The sequence below is a fragment of the Corvus cornix genome, chromosome 2, assembly GCF_000738735.6.
Source record: "Corvus cornix cornix isolate S_Up_H32 chromosome 2, ASM73873v5, whole genome shotgun sequence".
Classification (NCBI taxonomy): domain Eukaryota; kingdom Metazoa; phylum Chordata; class Aves; order Passeriformes; family Corvidae; genus Corvus; species Corvus cornix.
The window spans coordinates 105,898,367-105,919,319 of record NC_046333.1 but is presented as its reverse complement, the minus strand read 5'-3'; the positions used below and the strand labels follow the sequence as shown (position 1 = coordinate 105,919,319).

At 41.3% G+C, this 20,953-nt stretch overlaps 1 protein-coding gene across 8 annotated transcripts in view; it reads right to left on the bottom strand.

The window, feature by feature from the left end:
- GREB1L (GREB1 like retinoic acid receptor coactivator) overlaps nucleotides 1-20,600 on the bottom strand; it is a 133,331-nt gene extending 112,731 nt beyond the window's left edge. For 6 of the 8 annotated variants that reach the window (XM_039569932.1, XM_039569950.1, XM_039569955.1 and 3 more), the window contains exon 1: nucleotides 20,458-20,600. The gene's annotated coding sequence lies outside the window, so the exon portion shown is untranslated. The remainder of the gene's footprint in view (nucleotides 1-20,457) is intronic. The other 2 variants (XM_039569940.1, XM_039569966.1) reach the window with 1 other exon arrangement.
- Between the last annotated feature and the right edge of the window lie 353 nt (nucleotides 20,601-20,953).

The following is a 20,953-nucleotide window of genomic DNA, read 5'->3' as shown; positions in this document are numbered from 1 at the left end:
CATTCTATGGTGAACAGCATAATTTTTCTTGAGTTGCATACCTTACTCCTCTTATGCATTACACATATTTTTAAGTGAGATGGAAGGAAGATGACCTTTCCTTCAGTAATTTTATAGAAGTATACTTATTTTCATACATACGTGTACATTGACTCATTCAGCTTTTTGTATGTACCAGAAAGATTTAAACCTTGTTATACATAAATAGCTTATAATAAAGCTAAAGGTTGACAGACATTTTGATGTCAAATCACACCTTTGTCCGGGGCAATGTAACAACCTCAAGTACAAAACTATTAAGGAAATGACCTAATCAAATTAAAGGCTTCCCTACAAACACTTTAAAATGATAACTTGTGAGAGCTGCGTGCCAAGCACCTTCTATCCTTGGTTGCAGGGACTAATTCAGTCTGCATTCAGCTTCACCCCTCTGGCGTCAGCCACCCATCTGTCACCTCCCTTTTTCTGGGGTAATCTGCTCTGTACTTATCTGAACACTAGACTCCTAAGTCTTGTCTACCTCAAGAAAGTTACCTCTTGCTGATATTGGGGGTAGAGATGGTTGAAACCAAATATGTGCCTGGTTGAGCACAAACCACCACCAGCTGCATCTGCAAAACTGTAATAAAATGGTGCTCAACAGCCCCCAACACTTTATTTACTGCAAATAAACAGCAATAAAGTTGTTTCATATAACCGACCTTTATTTAAAAAGAGGTCTAAGGGCATACTCTGAGTCTTATCTAGATGAAGACAGCATGGACACTGGTGGTGATTCACTTCAGCAGCGGGAGGATCTCACCCACTGCATGGGTTTGTCCAATAAAGGTCTCTTGAGCATATAGCAAACGATTCTTTTCAAGAACACATAGGGAGAAAAGTATCTGTATTTTCCCAGTCTAGCAGGATTCTTCTCAACTAGACACATTTTATTTCTGTCAGGCAAAGTGGAATCATTATATACTGTACCTCAGCTGCATAGCCCAAATTATCATGATGTAAAGACTTCAATACTTTCAAGAGTTAGCAGTTACACCAATTAAAAAAAAAACAACAGTTGTCCTAGCATGGATGCTAAAGGTTTTTGCTGCAGCAATGCACTAATTTTCAAGAAGTCAGCATGTACTAAATCAATTTAAATATCATATTCTTGGAGATAACAGTTACAAGCCTGACCATCTCATCTATAATCCATTTTTCCAGTGAAGATGTGAACAAGGATATTTCTGCTTGATCTAAATGGACAAAGAGGAGCATCAATGAAGTGTGTTCAAGCACCAGAGTTCTGCATATAGTTAAACTTTCTTAGAAAAAAGTAATTTTTTTCTCCTATCTGCTTCATTTTTCAAGTATGATTTCACAGATGCAGTAGGTAACACAGCTTACAAGATTTGGGTCACTGTCTCAGATGTACTATAAGCAGAGAGGCAATACCCTGATGCAAACACGAACTTCAGTTTTTTCACAATTCTGTTGTCAAAAAAAAGCACTAAGTCACATGTGGTACTCCTCACATCTGTATTCAAACTTCTGTAATTAACATGCCTTAACAAAAAAGCATCTTCCTCGGCCTAAAATCCCTACACTAAACTAGCGTGGCATCTTGTACATAGCTTCTGAAATGCAGCACTGAGAATTTAAACAAGGGAAGGTAATTGATTCATTACATCTATTTCTACTATATTTCTTTTTGTATTTTTTTGGTCACCATTTCAAAAGGCATTGTTTAAATTGCCCTAATCTGCAAACAGCAACAATAAGTGTAGCAAATACTTGACAATGAAGACGTAAAGCCTCTAAAAACCTGTTACCTTAGTAACCATGGGAATGCAGGAGAATAAGAATACACGCAGTGTCAGGACATCATTTTGGATTCCACAGGGTTTGGGCTGAAATACAGTCAGCTTTCATTAGCTTTTTGTTTTTCCCAGGAGGTCCTTGGACTTTGAAACAAAACCTGAATGACAGCTATGAGCAATTCCAGCCTCACTCCTCATCAGCCACACCAAACAAAACAGCTCTTCACTGTGAACCCCCCTCCTTTACACCCAACAAGCCTTGAAACAAACATTATTTATGCTGCTGACCCCTCTGGATATCATTAATAAATTGTATTCCAAAAAGAAGAGTAAAATGAAGACCCATTTTCATGGTACTAAGATAATTCACTTTAAACAAATGTACTGCAAGAAAAATAAAAAGTCTGCATATCTGCCCAGGATGTTTCTGCAACCCCACAGTTTATTACAGGCTTTAGAGAGTATGTTAATTCAACACCAGCACTAAGAGGAATTTAGCTGCTCATTTAAGTAACACTGTATTTCCATTTTACTCATGAAGGGGGAAAAGAAAATTAAGAAGATAAAGAATTGAGATTCCATGTCTGTTGGGAAGCTTGTGGTCAAGACTGAACAGAACAAAGATCTCCCAACTGCTGGTTTTAGCTGGCTTAATTTTAGGTCCATTCCCTTACTCTTTGCTGCTATCTAGTCACTTCGGAAAACAATCTGAAAAAATCTCCAGGCAAAATCATTGGAAAAATGAGCAAGAAATTCAGCCTTATGAGAACAAGGGTGGGGAAGGAACGTAACATATCTTTGCTCAATGAAGGGAAAAAAGAAAAAAAGTAGAAATATTGGTCAACTTGGTCATCATGTGGTGACAAAAATCTTTGCATCAAAAAGCCTGGAAAGTAATAGTAGTTCAGAGACACTGGCCTTGCCTTGCCTTGCATTGGTTCACTTCTCTTTCTACTGAAAAGGTGTTTCTCCATTCACAGAAGCTGCCATTCCAGGATAACATTGACACACGTAAGAGTTACATCCTCTGCTTATTTGCAGTCTTCTGCAGTCCTTTCCCCACACACATAAAGCAGTACCAGAAAGAAGTAACACTTGTTTAACATGCAATAGTCCAGATTCTCTGTTTTTACACTACATTACATGAAATGTCTGGATCATGTTAAACGTTATTAGTAAACACCAAAGTTACACTTTCAAAGCGCTGCTCATAGAGCAAAACAGCAGTTTATCTCCAGGCAACTGCAACTTACAAGTTAAATCAAAAAGAATATGTAGATTTAATCAAATCAGTTATTACATACGGAAGAATACTTTCTGAAACACTCACATGTTTTGTAGATATATATAGAAGTGGCTATTCCCCACTCCTTAGTGGGAAACAGGCTCATCTCTACAAAGGAAAGCGCAGTCATGACAACATTGAGCCAGCAGTTTACAAAAGAGCACATTTTATTCAGCAATATGCAGAAGGTAGGTTTTGAGACATTAGCTTAGGCCTCAGAACATTAAGCAAAGATTAGAGGAAGAGCACACGCCAGTATCCCCAAGGCCCAGAGCTCTTTAAAAGGTGAGTGTTCACCTAAGCAATAATTTCTAACACCGAAGAGGGCTGTGGTAGACTAGGAAGTAATTGGCCATGTAACTCCACTGAGGAACATGAGGCTCTTTCCAAAGTTAAGTTTCCATTTCGGAGTTTCAGAAGGCTATTTGCTGGAAACAAAAGGCTCTCTAAAAGTCTTTTCTTAGTTGCTTCCTCCCTAGAAAGCCTGTCGGTGATGCTGACAGCCATACCTTCCTAGAAGGGAAGCTTGGCACTGACACCTTTGATGCATGTGGTTTTAGAGTTGGGGACTTTGGCTGGGAAGGTAAGGGTAGCATCATTCTTATCCTTACAGCATAAAGTCATTGCTACAGTGCCCAAACTCCGTCCTGCAAACCACAAATAAGCCTTTTTATCACAAGAGAGGAAGACTTTTCAAACTCGTATTAACGATGATACTGCTGTCAGTTCTGTAAATGGAGCCTGAGTCAGAACTGCAATAGGGACATTGCAACAATGACATACCTGAGGCACGTACATGAACTCACCCAGCATGGAAAAGCAGCTCATCATGACCCTGCCTCTGTGCTCCCACTCCCAAAAGAAAACCCTGCCAAACACCCTGAGATTGAACAATGTTTTTTCAGACTCTGGTTGACTGTATTCAGATGAGAAAAAAATGTACATAAATAATTCCACCCTTGCAAAAGCAATATGAGAAGGTAAATGCAAGCAGATGCCAGTCTTCTACCAACTTCCCCTTCTAGAATTACTGCCCTCCTGTCTGTAAGGCAAGCCACAGGTGCTGTCCCTTCTGACTGGCAGATCTGGAGGTGCTTTTATCCAGGAACAAAGGATGCATCAGATCTGTTCTAAGGGGAAAAGTGCAGTACAATCCAGGCACAGAAAGCACAAAGACAAGTGCAGGCCTGTATTCTAACTACTCTGTCATCTGCACAGACTCAGATGCTTGCCCCAGATGCCAGAAGAACTGGACTTTTTGTCAATTCCCTACAATTTGAGTCATACAGCTTAGTAATGCTCTTTTTTAAGGGTTCCAAGAAAACCTGGATCAGAACAACCACTCATCATCTTCTCTATGTCAGATGCAAAAAATTGTGTTCCAAGTATCTAGAACAGGGGTTTCAAGCCTGGGGGTTTTTTTCCCCCTCACAGAACTCATTCAGCAGGAAGAAACAAAATTTAATCAGTTCTTAAAACAGTTCAGAACAGTTCCTTCACTGCCAAGTTTAAACTCCCACGTCAACATTGACCTAGTTGGCACTAGTTCTACAAATTATTTTTTGATCTCAGTGTAATTTCAAGACAGACTGGAAATACCCAAAAGGCATGTTGGTGGTAGCAATCACTTTCTACCAAAAAAACCTGCAAAAAGCAGCACATATGCATGTTCAATTAATTTTACACCTGTCCAGTGTAACATCCAAAAGTAGGATTTCTCAGTCTAAAAGAGAATGCATGTTTAAAAACACTTCACAGCACATTTGGCACTAGCAGTTTGGGGGAAAAAAAAAATCTACTCAGTACTGATCGCTTCCACCCCATTACACTGCACCCGCCAAACTTGGCACATCACTCAGCAGTAAACTGGATCAAGGAATTCATCCATCTGAAAAGTAACCTGGAAAATTATGCTGTTTTTCAAGTGGATCAGTTCTTCTGCCAGATCTCAGCATGCTCCAAACAAACAGCAGCAAAACAGGGGGAAAGGCTGAGAGTGGGGTGAGGAAATGGGCAACCATCAAGGATCAAGGGCTGATGGACCACAAACTACAGCCCTGTCACAGGCTCATTCACATGGCTTGATATGAACCTCCCTTACTGAGCCAAATCACAGATGCAGCTTTCTTTTAAAAGGAAGGAAACCTCACAAGTATCCCTGACCCAACACTCACTAAATCAATGTTCAGTAGGCACTTTGCCATTGGCTTCAAAAAGAGCTGAATCCACATGCATCCAGGACCATGCTGAAAGCTGCAGACAACAGATCTCCTACCTGTGGAAAGCAATCTGGAAAGCATGTGGGAAAAATAGAAGAGAAAGGGAAATTAACTTTTCTAACACCTTTGAGTCTGTGAAGTGACCTTTGGGAATTACCTCCAAATTTCATCTACTGAGTGACAAGTAGGCTAAACCCAAATAAGCAAAGACCTGTAAGATGCCAAGGCATTTGTATTGAAGGTCTTTCCTTCTCACCCTCCTCTGTAACACATCATCATGGAAATACTCCAGGAAAGTTTCAATGACTGAAGGAAGTAACAGTGACTATCATTTTACTACTGCATTGGGGGACTTCATTCCATTTTTGCAGATACTACCTTTCTCTTTGTGTCACACATGCCTTAGTTCCCCTTCAGCAGATACCTGGGACTATGAAATGCTTCTCTGAATGCTGAAATTCAGGGCAGGGAAGAAAATGGCATCGGAATGCTTTTAAATAATTGCAGCTACTGAGGACAACACACATTGGCATATGCATGGGCCTGGTACCCTGCATGCATAAAACTAAAGGAAAAATATGGGCTTCTGCAATATAAATAAAACAGATAAATTTAAAATAACTTGAGTTCAAATCTATCCAGCACACTACTACTAAGCAAACATCAGGAGGTACTCAAACAGAATGATTTTCTGACAATTAAGCAAGAACAGTAGCAAATACTCCATTTGCAATTAAGAATCTGGGTTTTGTTTTCACAGAAACAGTGGGGATTTCTTCAATAGTGACTTGATTTAACTTCTGCTCCCCACCACTGACAAAAGGCTTAATGGGCTCAAAACCATGGCTGCTTTTCCCCAACAACTTCAGACTGAAAAAACAGCTTAATTACATCTTCTCTAAAAATGTTTCAATTACATTTATTACACTTGCCTACTGTACTGCAGGCATTCCCAAAGAGCTAAAAACCAAAACCACAACACAGATAAATAAATCCCAGTAAAACCACAGTCAGTAGCCTCTGAAAAACAGAAATCCCTTAAACATTAAAAAAATACTAAAATTAATAGGTCTGTTTTGTGGTTGCCACAAGCCAACCTGCTGATTCAGGGCAATCTCACCAACAGTATTCTTATCTGTAAAGGGTAAGAATCAATTGTTTGACAGAAACAAAGGAGAGCTCAACAGGAAATCAACCAGCTTGGGACAGATGGTCACTGAATCAAGTTTCACCCCTCCCCTCTCCAAAAACAGGCTTAAGAGGCATTTTCTGTTACCAAGCAACAGCCCAAAGGAAGGCATAAATCTTTTCCTACGTGTTATTCCCCTCCTCCCCGACACACATACATTTCAATCTACTAGGGCGGTATGTTTGTGGGTTTGTTTATTTTCCACATAACAGGTAGGAGGGTTTATTCTGTGCAATGACAACACCTTTCTGCATGCCCACTAGCCATGTTTCCTTTTTTTTAAGGCAAGAAGGAGGTTAACTGTATCCATGCTATGAGAACTACCATGAAGACAGGTTTGTAAGGCAGGATCCAATTTTACTTAGTAACCCCTCCTTGCTCGGCCAAGGAGACCTGAGAAATTACTCCCTAAAGAAGGGAATTCCTGATGACTATTTTATATAAAACCCTCATCACACCATGACAAAAAGGTCACCATCTTCTTTTTAAAACTTGTCATAAAACTCTGTACCTGCTTTAACCCATAAATATCCATAAAACTTAATTCCCAAAAAAAAGCACCATGGTATCTTTAATATAACACACAGACCAGCGGACTTTTAAACCCTTTGAATTTTAGGAGCATTAATCTGCTAGTACATCAAACACCGTAAGTGAGAATTGGGGTATGGGATGAGTAGGAAAGGATAATCAACGTTTACTGTTCTGGTGAGCCAGGGGAGGAAAGAAGGGCTGGAGCAGGGGGGTGGAATGGAGGGGAGAAAGAGACCCGAAGAGGCTGTTTGCGGAGATCAGGGAACAGGGGGAGGGGAGCAGAGCCCGAGGGTGAAGGACAGCGCCTCTGAAATTCAGATTAGCATCCAGGGAACAAACCGGTTTGGTTGACCCCCCCCCCCAACATACAAACCGGGAACAGACCAGCAGCCAGCAAAAAGAGATGGGAGTTAAATTTAGCCACACAAAGAGTAATCTGCAATAAATTTAAAAAAAAAAAAAAAGGTTGACTATTACAACCCTCACAAAATTAATTAAATGGGGAAGAAAAAGTCTCACTTCGGCAACAAACTGGGTAATCATCCTTTAAAAGCACAGAGCCTGGATTACCGCTGACACATACTTAGACTACTAAAACATATGGCCAATAAAAAAAAAAGGGGGGGGGCTGGGGGGAGGGGAAAGGTTGTGGCAGCATGTGGTCTGCAAGAGTTTTATTTTCTCCCTCCTCAACTCCTGCTTGCTTTAGCCAGCTGAAGACCTTCTGCGAGACAGAGCCTATTTTCACTGGGTATTTCATGTACTCCTTTGACACCAGTGCAGATACTGGTTACCATCACTATGGTGGGTAAACAGAGCCCTGGCCATGGGCTGCTTGACTAACCAAGGGCCTTGCACTTTCAAATCCATTTCACCACAAAGTCATCTTGGTGGAGGCGCTGCCCCGGCTCTCTGCACATGACAAATAGTTTTCACAGGGAAACCAGAGTGTATGATGTCTAGATTCAATTAATTAAAATTAAGTTAATTGAAATGAAACAGAACACAAAAAAGCCAAATAGCTACTTGTATGTATGCCAAGAACACCACTTGTTCTTCGAGGTCTAAAGCTTTCTGACAGAAGCATGAAGCTTAGCAGCCCAAGGACCTGACCAGGAGACTAAGGGCCCCCTAGGCTCAGCCACAGAAGATCTAACAGCAAATCATTACTGTCACATAGTGCTTTGAAACTCCCAGGCCAACAACCACCCTTGGTTTAGAGAGAGGGAAACTGACGAATGTAGAAGCCATGTGCTCTCTCTCAGTGGCAGAATTTGGAAATACAACCAGATCTTCTGCAGACCCAAGTCCACATTGTAATATCACCCTGAGCATACAAGCAAGTTGTTATTTATGGAAATTCATGGCCAACATCAACATTTTTACAGCTGCTTTTCCTGGCTTCTTCACAGCTTAGCAAGAGACCTGTAGATTAAATCCAAGTCTTTACCGAAATTAGTCTCTCCAATCAGGCAGGCAGTGATAGTCATCCCAGCGTTATTCAGGAATGGATATACTTATTTTTCTAACACATTCAGAATATGGCTAAATAAGACATGAAACTACAACTCATCTCTAATGCATGTTAGCAATTTCTATAAACATTAAATTAATTATAGATTGCAAGGGTTTTGTTTCTTTTGTACATCAGTGTAAATAGTGCAAAATATACCATGGCAGCAAAAGCCCCATACTCTTTACCTGCTTATACACAGACCATCATCTAGGAGAAAAACATACATTGTAGCTTTGCATAAGCATTTATTATAGGTTTCAAAGAGGAGTTTTCTCTTATATTCAAATATATGTCCTTTATACCACTCTGCCATGGTAAGAGAGAGAGAACCACCTAAGAGGGGAAAGAAAGACTGTTTCCTTTTCCCCTCTTAAGTAAACCATCAGGCTTTTTCTTCAGTGACCAAAGAAATTTCCATATTCCTTGGCCAAGATGGTATCTCCAGACACACTGCATGTTTTTTGGTTGAAATGTAAAAGGACACAAGTTTGCCTCAAATCTCTGTCAATATTCTATGATTCCATGAAATAAGGTCTGAAGAGACTGCATTCCAGTATGTCTTTCTTAGAAAAATCACAACAGATTTTCTTTAGATTCTCTATTTCTCAAACTGCTAGTTTAGAACTCTAGGTCTTCTAATACAGTCTATTATAATAGTTAGTTTAAATTGACTCTTTACTTTGAACTAAGACATTCAACAGCAGAATAAAGCTTGTATCTGTGAATGATCCAAGCAAGTCCCCATCTTTTTTTGCCATAGAACATAATAGCGCTAGGCAGTATTCAAAACATAAGAACATTCCTCAGTCTTATTAAAATCACAATAGCGCTTCTCTTCATTAAAGGATGGGCAGAAGAATAGAATGGTAAAGAACAGTGATCATCAGTTAAAAGCTCTGTTAAGTAAAAATAAGTTTATCCATAGAAACAGAGAAGCAATTACAAAAGGGATAACCTACAGGGATAGGTAAGCCAGTAAAGACTGCAAGTAGACAACTGCAAGCCTCATTTCCAAAACAAAGAAAATCAGAACCTGAATATTATTCTTCATGTGGCTATATGGTGGCATTGCATTTAACTGTTTACTCCCCAGTTTGACATCAACCCATGTTAAAAAAGGGCTGCTTCTCTTAAAACAATTTTCTGTTTATATATTTAGTTTGGGACTATTTTTCCTGGCACACATAATGACAGAACGGACACAAGATTCACCAGTGCATTCTCTTATCTCTGTATGCTGGCTGAAAGGAACACAGTGTATGTAATTCATTCCAGATCAGAAAGGCAGTGTGACAGCACAGAGAATAGACCACATTTTCAACAAGCATTTCTTAACGAGAAATTTATCAGTCTCTCTCAGCATGTACTGCACTTTGGAACAGGGAGGACAGAATTGTTTTAATGAATTCATCCTGAGGCCAGCCTCCTTCCAGGCATATGGCCTCAAAATACACTTGCTTCTCTCTTTGGGGCAAAGGATTAGTTATGAAGCATAAAATGGTTCTGCTTTCTGGCTCTCGTTAACTTGCCAGTCAATTTCTTCCTGAGATGGAATTTCTCAAAGAAAATTCAATCTGCAGTTGCAAATTTCTAGTTCTTTCCCTCCTTGTTATGTTTTTTACAAAACTTTCACCTCCCACAGTTTATTCAGCTAATCATTTGGAGCAAGAAAATGTATGTTATCATCCAGCCTCTGTTCCTCTTTTCATAATTGCAACAGAAAAAGCACAACCCTCTTCTTTCCACACTTGGCTGGTCTTCCTCTACATATGGAGCATGTTCAGCTAGAATATGGCAACTAGAGAGAAACTGCAACCCACATACTGAATCGTCACATAAGAATCAATATGTCCAGAAAAATAAAACATATAGACACACATACAACTCAGCGGATAGATGCTGGAGGGCATGTCATTGAAAACTGCAGCTCCCAAATCTCACTAATTAACAAAATAAGAAGTGATTAACTGAAATAACAAGTATCTCCTTTTTACGCATGCTTTATTTTAGTCCTGAAAAAAGGTTTAAAATTAATAGTACTGGGCTTATTTCAAGTTTCCTTAGAGTAAAACATTCAATTTTCAACATGAATTTAAACAGACTGATTTTAGACAATACAAAAATGTCAATCCATCAGGTATCATTATGACCCTTTGATGCTCAATCTTCCATCCCAGACAGCCCAAACAAGCTCTTATGGAGTCACTCAAGCCTTGCAGCCTTCCTATTAACACATGCCCAGCAATGCCTCAATCACCAGACAATTTCTGTTGCCATCCACCAACGTGACAAGACCAGCAGAGAGCTGCCACTAGCAGAACTCACGGAGTCTCTCTGTCGATGTGTGTGACTGGATGTGCAACCAGCGCATGTTTCTGATGATATACAAAAAGCATATTTAGCACAGAGCAGAAAAAGAAAGTGGAAAGCAGGTCACCAAAACAGTTCAGGCTGCCAGTAGCCTGTTCCTTGAGTATCTTCGCAAAGCCCTTGGGCCAGATGAATTGTTTCAGGAAGCTCTATCTTACCAATAGGTAATACTGCCAAGTTTTATGGGTTTTGTACTACCCCACTTTGCAACCAACAACAGAATCATTCCGGTTGGAAGGGATGTCTGAAGGTCAAACAGTCCAAACTCACACTCTTGGCAGGGCCATGTTGGAAATCCCATTGAAACAACACATACTATGATGTATTTTGGTTCATGGCTGATCTGCATTGATAGTTTTGACTTATTATCCTGTCAAATTTAAGTGTGAGGTTCTCAGTGATTCTCAGCTAGAGTACAATGATTTAAGAACTGAAGGTCCATTTCTTAAAAATAAAAAGCCCAAGGCACAAAACAGCTTTTTTCAAAGGAAATTAAATGTTCTATTGATGCAAACACTTCATCTGTTTCCCAACATGCAGTTTTTGCAATTTGGACAAACTGCTAGTGACCTACAAAGCAAAGATCCAGTCGTGTCAAGGTTATACACTGAGGTTCATGCTGTACTTGTTTATATCGTGAATCAGAATAGAGAACACAGGCTTAAAATATCAGTATCATCCGACATAAGAAGTATCAAAACTATGCAGCATCTGTTGCATTCCTCTCTCTTTTTCAGCCCTAAACCCCTGAACTGCATGTTATTGAGTTCAAAGTTGAGCCCATTTTCACAGGAAGAGTCTATTAAAAAGCATCTGGAAGAACACTGTCTTTTAGTGAAACTAAGTCCCAGATCCAATACTCATTTATTACACTGCTGGGACAGCATCCTTTAAACACGATAATCAAAAGCAAACGTGGTTTTTTTGCTTTCAAACAGACATCAAAGCAACAATGTTAGGATGAATTTTCAACTGTTCTGAATCTACAGGTTATATAGATTTGCCTTTTCCAGAAGGAGGGACTCTGGCAACACACACACAACTTCACAAGTTCAACTCAGCAGTTTGCTGAGTTGTCTGTCTGGCTTTAACACACAATCAGAAATGGATTTGCTACAGTGACAGCAAATGGAGCTGAAAGCTACATTGCACCGTGTAGGGGAGTGCTTAACTCCTATTGCAAGCACAGCCTCCCTCTTTCTACACCAAATCCACATGACAACTGGAATCACCCCAAAGCCAAGCTTGACAGAAAGCCAGTCAGCTGTGCTGCAGATGAAAATTGAGCATCTATCTACACAGACACCAGACACAAGACTTCTCTTAATAAAACAGCCAAGCTGGACAGTCAACAAGCAACACTGTTCATTATGATAGCTGAGAGAAGCCAGGAGAATCCTTTTTTCCCCCCCTTCATTCTCAGGCTTTTCTGCCACAAGGTCACATCTGCTGTTTAAAATTAAATTGGGTTTTTTCTGTGGTGGTGGCCTTTGTTTAAGAGCTTCCAAGGCATACTGTTTTGAATAACATTACTAGTGGCACATCTACTACCCACTAAGAACTTCTGGTCTATAAAGGCAAACTGCAAACACAAAAAGCAGTATCAATCATCTCAGCCAATCAATCATTAAAGTTAAAGAATCCTTTAAAGACCCACTAATGTACTGGACCAGTATGATATTAAGACCTCAGCATTTCTAATTCATGTCCCTTTCTAATTCATATATGTATATGCACAAACATACACACTATCCTCTCTATCTCTGAGTACTCTGGAGGAGGGAACTGCCTATGCCTACGTCATACAGCACCCAAAACACTTTTAGATGTAGTAAGAAAGAAGAGTATTACTAAGTTAATGGAGCAAAACGAAACAAAAAAAAATGTATATTTAGATGCCTTGTCATTTCATAGCTCTTGACACAAAAGTTTGTGACAGCTAATGTTTTTTAATCTTTGTGCCCTTGAAATCCAGCTCACCTTCCACATCTGCTATAATCATGACTGTTATTTCACCTTCTTCCTTCAAGTCCACAGTCTGGCAAGCAAGTTTTCTTCACCCTGCTCAAATGGTTTGGAAATTGAGTGCTGACTCTCCTACTGAAAAAAAAAATGGCAGGCACTAACTGTCAAAAATTGCCGAAACTGCTGCAAAGGGGACTGTGAGGATATGCATATTTTTCACTCTGAACTTCTGCTTTAAATATCCCATTGGTAGTTCTGTGTGCCTTTATTGGAGGCATTAAATTGTTCTTGAATGGCTTTGCCTTTCCCACCCTTCCCCTCTAGGTTTTCTTCAAAATTGCTCCTCTGTGGGGTGGTACTAATCACTTGGCTAATCCATCTAATTTCCTCACAACCAGAAATTTCCCTCTAAGAGGTTAAGATTCAGAAGAGTAACAACAGTATCTTAACATCTCATCTATACAAATTAATTTTTGAAAGCATTTTTTACAATAGGAAACCACCACATTCTTAAATGTCACATACAACATGACTGGCAGGAAGCTGTTTCCCTCTTCTTGATTCAGTGCATTTTAGTTGTAAAAATCAAGACCTATTTCCCAGTCTTCCCAAAGGAATCACCTAATTGCACTAAGAATTTGATTCTGTATAAGTGGTTTAAAGAAATTACAAGATTACATTTCCTTTATGAAACAGCTGTTCTCAAAGTGGACTGAAAGTGTAAAAAGAACAGGAGAATAAAGCCACCTAATGCTCCAAAGCAAAACAGAGTTTGGGAGACTTCCTGAGAAGCCACAGGGAGATGGTCAGTGAGGCAGGAACAAAAGCAGTAAAAGTAGATGGCTTGTTCTCCTGAGTGGCAAAACTGAGATGCAATCGTACACTGAAACACATTATCACCAAGGAGATAGTAAGTAGAGAACTAATAGCAGTGAAGTACTGCACCAGCAGTAAAAGGACACAGGGCTCAGGACAGGGAACAGAGCACTTGGCTCTCTGCAAATCTCAAGTCAATCCATCAAGACAAAGTTTTGTCACATATGCTCTTCACTCTGAGACATCAGTAGCAAGGGTAGGCAACAGTAATATCTATAGAACTTTGCTGTGAACATCCCAATTTCACCAGGGATTCCAGTGTAAAGAGAATTCCTCACAGCATCAGAAGCAGCTAAGTTCAGCTATTTCCATCTGCTGTTCCTTACCACTACACCATCTCTTTGAAGTGGGTGTGATGGAGAAAGAGCTCGGATCTCTCTAAGCCCAGAATGCTGTGCCACACTTCACTTTTTTAATAAGTGATCATTTCCTCTTTACTAGGAAGACTGTTGAGGAGCAGGCACACAGCAATTTCCAAACACTCTCCTAATTACTCAATTACTCTTAAGGGATAACACAACAAGGGATCATACAGCTCAGAGTATATACAGTCTCCCTGAGCACTGGCATTACAATTGCATATTAACCACCGCTATCTTTTAAAAGACAGCTGGAAATAAAGCAGGAGGAATGGCATAAGGGAATTTTACCTAATTAAAAGCATCATTTAACTATCAAACTCCCAGAAAATTTGTCCTTAGGTTTCCTTATGCCTACAGACCTAAGAGTCTATAGGAAAGCAAGTTTTGAAGTTGGAGGTAGCATTATAAAAGAAAGGGGGTGGGGAGGGACAAATCCTAATATCTCTCAAATATGCAGAATGCTAAAGGTAAAATGTTTCATATGCACATTTATACTTCTTTATGAAGCCACATTTAAATTTAGTATGGCTCTGGAGAAAAACAGCAGCATAAACAGAGCCATTCAAAAAAGGCTACTGATTTCTCTGAAATTTTGGTGCTGTACACTCCATTCAACAGAGAATCAGTGCTGCAGAGGGAGGTGCAAAAGGACAGCAATACCAGGAAAATGTTCAGCAGCTTAAAATAGTCAGCCATCTAACTAAACTTCACACTGTAGGTTCTAGGGAAATATTACCACTTTTGGTGAGACACACAGATGAATCTTCATTTTAAAAAGGAAGACTATTAATAGAGTGTATTTCAGACCACAGTTACATTCAGTAACTAACTTCTTCAGCCTCAAAGTGCTCTGATCAGGGGTCTTGAAAAGAGCTAATTACAGACACTGATGGAGATAGGAGACAGAGAACAACAGGATCTCTGCACAGCATTTCATAAAATTAGTCACTCCAGGCTTGGTCATGGAACCAGTACAACAGATGTCTGATAATCTCTTAAGTAACAGTATCTTAGGTCTGCCCACACTGTTTTCTGTTCACAGCTCCAGCAGTATGAAAAACTACCTCAAAATAACCTCTCCAAAACCTTCCATGAGAAATATTAATCAAAGGTTTTTATTATATCTTGTCATGCTGACTACTCCCTACCTTCTTACTCTTCTGGTGATTTTATGCCACACATATAGTTCTTCCTATCTTTTATATTTTATGAACATTTTATTAGTTAGTGTAGTGTAATTGCTAAAAAAAAATTAAATTAAAATTAACCAAAGCAGTTGACATTATATGATGCAAGATTTTCAGGTCAAGTATATGGAGGTTTCTTATTAAAGACCTGAGGTGCCGTGGAACTTAAAATGCTAACTCAATGAGAATTACATTAAGCACACTGCAGTGAAAGTAGTAATTTACACAATTCTCTATGGCCTCTCATGTCCCAAAAGAATTTCACAGAAGTTGTGACATTATTGTGTGACAGAATAAGACAACACAAAACAGCTCACCAGGCTTCAGGAGTCATCCAAACCAAACCTAATTACACTTTAGAATCACAGAATCATAGAATGATTTAGGTCAAAAAGGACCTATAAGATCATTGAGTCCAACCATTAACCCAGCATGGCCAAGTTCACCCCTAAATCATGTCTGTAAGTGTCATGTCTACACTTCTTTTAAATACCTCCATGGCTAGTGATTCAACAGCTTCCCTGGGTAGCCTGTTACAATGCTTGACAAATCTTTCCATGCAGAAATTTTTCCCCAAATCCAATCTAAACCTCCCCTGGTGGAAGTTAAGGCCATTTCCTCTTGTCCTATCACTTGTTACCTGGCAGAAGAGATCAGCCCCCATCTAGCAAGGTGGTCTCGTCTGAGCCTCCTTTTCTCCAGGCTAAGCAATCCCGCCTCCCTCAGCCGCTTCTCATAGGACTTGTGTTCTAGACCCTTCACCAGCTCTGCTGCACTTCTCTGGACACACTCCAGCACCTCAATGTCCTTCGTGTAGTGAGGGGCCCAAAACTGAACACAGGATTAAAGGTGCAGCCTCATCCAGTGCTGAGTACAGAGGGACAAGCGCTGCTCTGGTCCTGCTGGCCACACTCTATGATACAAGCCAGGGTGCCATTGGCCTTCTTGGCACACAATGGCTCATGTTTAGCTGGCTGTCAACCAATACCCCAGGTCCTTTTCCACCCGGTAGATTTCCAGCCACTCTTCCCAAGGCTGTAGTGTTGCATAGGGTTATGGTGACCCAAGAGCAGTACTTGGCACTTTGCCTCACTAAACCTCATACAGTTGGCCTTGGCCCATCGATCCAGCCTGTAGTTTCTGTAAGAACTCCATACTTCTGGTTAATACTTCCAAGCCAACAACAACAGTGTACAAAATTCGGCTGTCCCCATTGTGAATAAACACTGGTCCGAATTTCTGTCATCTGCAAGTTCCTCCAACAGATATCCTGTGTTCTTTTACTTATGGAATATAAAAACATTAATGACTCTATTTAATTATTAAGAGCCTAATGCTACTGGATAGTTCACCAATACATGCACCTTCAAATAATGGCTCCTTGGTTTTGGGTCCTCCTCACTACCTACCTACAAATTCAAAGCCATTAGCAGGGGCTATATTAGCTTGCTCAGAGTTGCAGAATTGCTTTTGCAATGACTCACTGAAACTTTATTCACTAGTTCTCTCCTTATTATACAAGGGTATCTTCAGAGCTCTTGGAAACAAGATGTGTTTGGGGTATACAAGAAATAAAATTGGTCCATGAACATATCTCCACACAGAACACAGCATGAAACAAAATGATCAGGTCTGGAATTTTTAGAAAATAAAACCTGAAACTACATTAAGCAAAAGCATTTTGAACACATATTCTTACAAGCAATACTTTTCTCAACATATTAAGGAAAGTAATGACAAGACAGGATTTGAGGAAAGTCAACAGTTCTTAAAAAAACAACAACACATTAATTGTAAAAGTTTAGTGTTGTTTTATGACTGCTGCTGTAATCTGTTTCAGGATATTAGAGATATCTTAACTGTTTACTTTATCTAATGAACTCTAGTTCACGGGACTAATTCTGTAAAAGACATGATTGTCAGAATGTCAAGGCTTATTACTCCTTCATCTGTTGGGTTTCCCAACAGTCCTCCTCCTCACAATTGTGTTTTAGAAACAAAAGAAAATGCATCTTTTGCATTACATGCAAGAAATGATTATGCAAGAATAAGCAAAGCACGTACATCTCAAAGAGGCTATTCTTCTGAGGTATAAAGCCAAAAATCTGAAATTTTTTTTTATGTTATTGATTTCATAATCCTTTTTTGGCAAGAGTCAAGATGTGATGCCTTAATATCATGTCCAAGCTCCATGTTTTGTTAATTACGTCCTACCTAGCTAAATGCCCCCCATAGTTTCAATTAGACATGGTATTCTTCCTCACTTCCCGTCTTGATTATTGTGCACTGTTGCTAAGCGCTAGTTAACAGTTGCCACATTCACCCAAAGTCGGCTGCATTTCAGTGGTCATTCAAAGAATTAAATACAAAACATATGGTAGAGAACTGTACAAAGCAAAAAAAGCACTTTTAAAAACCACATGCTTAATATAAGGTACTACAAAACTGGAAGTAAAATCCTTACAGTCCTATGCCCACTCCAAATTTCCTAGAAACATTGAAAATAAGAGAGAAATGCATTCAATCTTTTTTTTTTTTTTAGTTTTCACTAAAGGGTTTACTAGAGTATATTTTTGACATTATATTGAGTCTAGTTTTACACTGAATAAACAGCCCAGCATTCATAGTGTGACAGCCTTCAAGGTACAGACATTTTTCCCTTAAAAAAGTAGTTTCATTCTCTACATTGTGTAGCAACTAATTAGAGTCTCCTAAATTAGATTCCAGGTTTTCTTTACCTTGTATCTGCAAAATACTTTGGACATGACTTGTTGAACTGCCAAATATCAATGCCAGTAGCTATGTGTTTCAGAAGACCTTGAACCAAATGTGCTTTTTTTGAATTCTAGACAAACTTTTCACACAGTCAGATCACCCCTCCTTTTTTCTGTGATGTCCTCATGAGATCTTAAGAAACTTCACGTATTTTAATTATCCCAGTAAAAGCACAGTAATCAGCTTGCCTATTACTGCTTATTTCCTTTAGTATTACATCCTGGACTTAAAAACTGCCTTACCAAAAAATCCTCACTATTTATGATTGCTACATTATCTACAGCCAAACCCAACCAATAAAAATTCCAGGTATGTACAAATTGGGTTTTATAGCTGATTTTTTTTTCCTGTTAAACACCTTAGAGAAAAAATTGTTGTGCACAAACACTACTAACAGTAAGCAAAAACATACACTGTATTTGTTATCTGTATTTACAGATGTTGAATTAAACCTTCAGGTCTCAGAACCCAATCATTTAAACAGGTAGGCACACACTGAGCATTATTCACCAACTTTCTGGAGTATTTTGTTAGGAATACTGGAGAATACATGAGAAAAAGTATGCATATGTTCAAAATCCACCAATGTTAAAAATTACAAATAACTAAGTATTTCTCAACAACTCTGAGAATACTCACATAATCCTTATTCCTTTGCAAAGACGTATTTAACAAGGTAATCCTCCAGCTTCATAAGTGTTTTTATTGTACTCACAAGAAAATTCTACAGGATAATGTTTAAAATTTGTAAAGATTTTTTTAATCCACTAGTACATATGTAGTAAGTTTTTCAATCAACATAAGACCCATCCTTGTTTCTCTTTAGAGGGCACATCCCTTAATAAAAACCAAATTTATGTGTGCATTACAGTATTTAAAAGTGCTGCAAGCTTTAGCTGTCTCAGAAACCACATGTGTAACCATACCTGCAACTGAAATATGCACCTATTTGCTTCACCTCTCAAACAGCAGTACTAAATTTAATAAAATAAAGCTTCAGTAATTCCTAGTCAGGAAATAAAACACAGCACTTTCTTCTCAGCATCCTTTTTATTTCCATCTTTTAAAAAGCTCTTTGTAACAAGGTATCAATGAAGTATGAAGAATATTAAGGACCATTTCAATAATACTTAAAATATCATTCAGTGGAAAAGTCTGAAGAGGCACCAATTTTAAAAAAGGCAAATGGAATAACGCAAAAAAAGGTCCTCTCTTCAGCATATTCAAAGCAAACATGCTGACAAGCAGCAGACATGGGAAATATTTTTCCACGGGGTAACTGAGTCTCCCGCACTTCAAACACATCCAACCATTGATAATTCCTAAATTTCAGAATATGGAAAAATATTTGCAGGCTTGGGGCCTGAACAAACATCAGCACTTGGCCCACCCGCTGAGTTGGCCGAAATCCTATGGTGTACACAAAGTTTTCATCTTTCGGAGATTTCGGGGTGCTCTGGGAGGGAAGGGCCGGCCCCCGGCAGTACCTAAAGGCCGCTGGGTACATCTGTCAGCTGCCGCGGGGAGCCGCCGGCGGCTTCATGCCAGCCGCTTTTCCCCCGTTCTACCTTTACTTCCCAAGAGCAAAGGAGCCGGGTCGATCAGCTGCCCCCGCGGTGCAAGCATTACGGACGGACCGCCGGTGACACGGCCCGCGGGGCAGCGCGGCCGCCACCGCGCGTTGGGGCCACCGCGTGTCCCGGGAACACAGCGACAGCCCCTCATCCCCGCGAAGGGGGACCGGCGCCCTGTCCTCCCCTCCCTCCTCAAACCCGGCCTACACACGTCCAGAAGTGCCCCCCACACACCCCCCCGTCCCGCGGCCCACCCACGGCCGGCGCTCCCCGCCCCGGGAGAAGCCTCCCGCGGGCGTGGAGGGCGAGGCGGCCGAGCCCCCTCTGCCGGCGGCCGCTCGTCTGGCAGCGCGGGGCGGGGGCGCGCACTCGCCACTCGCCCGCTCCCCGGCAGAGCCACCTGCACCCCCCGCGCCCGCCTCGTCCCGGGGCTTGGCTGCCCGCCGCCCGCCCGGCCACAGCGGCTGCTTTGCTTCCGTAGGCCCCTGGCCAAGGCTCTCCCACCCCCGCCTTGCCCCATCGGCTCGGGTTATTCCCCCCGCTCCGGTCCAAAAGGCCGGTAACAAAGGGCTGGAGCCCACCCGGGGGCGGGTGCCCGCAGCCCGCGGGTGACACGGGCGCTGCCCGCCGCGCCGCTGGCCGCTGGCAGCCCGCCGCTGCCGCCGCCCCCGGGGCTGCGCTCCGCGGGGTGACAACACCGAGCGCGACTCAGCCAGCGCAGACGCCGCCGCCGCCCGACCCGCTACCTTTGTGCCCTCCCAGAAACCGGCGAGAAGGCGAAGCAGAGCCCCGCGCTGCTCCCTTACCTTGCTGGGCAGAGAGAGAAAAAGTTGAAGCGTTCTCCTTCTACCCCTCCCTCACTTTCCTTTTTTTTTTTAATTTAAATATTTGAAATTTTGGGGTTTTGGTTGGTTGGTTTTTTTGGGTTTTTTTTTTAACTTCCCCCTCCCTCCCTCCCTTCACGCCGAGCACCGCGCTCAGGCAGTCCCGCCCGGCGCCCCCGCTGCCACCGTCTCTCTCCCTCCCTCCGGGTCTGGGTCTCGGTCTCTCTCTCTCTCTCTCGGCGGGAGGAGGGGAGGGGAGGCGAGGGGAGGAGAAGGGGGCGGACCCGCAGGTGCCGCCCCTCCTGCTCTGTCAGCTAGAGGAGAGGGGTCGGGGGCCGCGGGAGTGCTGTGCTCAGGTGTGGGGGTGGTTGGCAGCGGCGGCCCTGGCCGTGGCTCACGGCGGCGGGGTTGGGAAGGGAGTGCCAGCGTCGTGTCAGGGACTGAGGTGGTATGCTGGTATGGGCATGAGTTAGGGGAG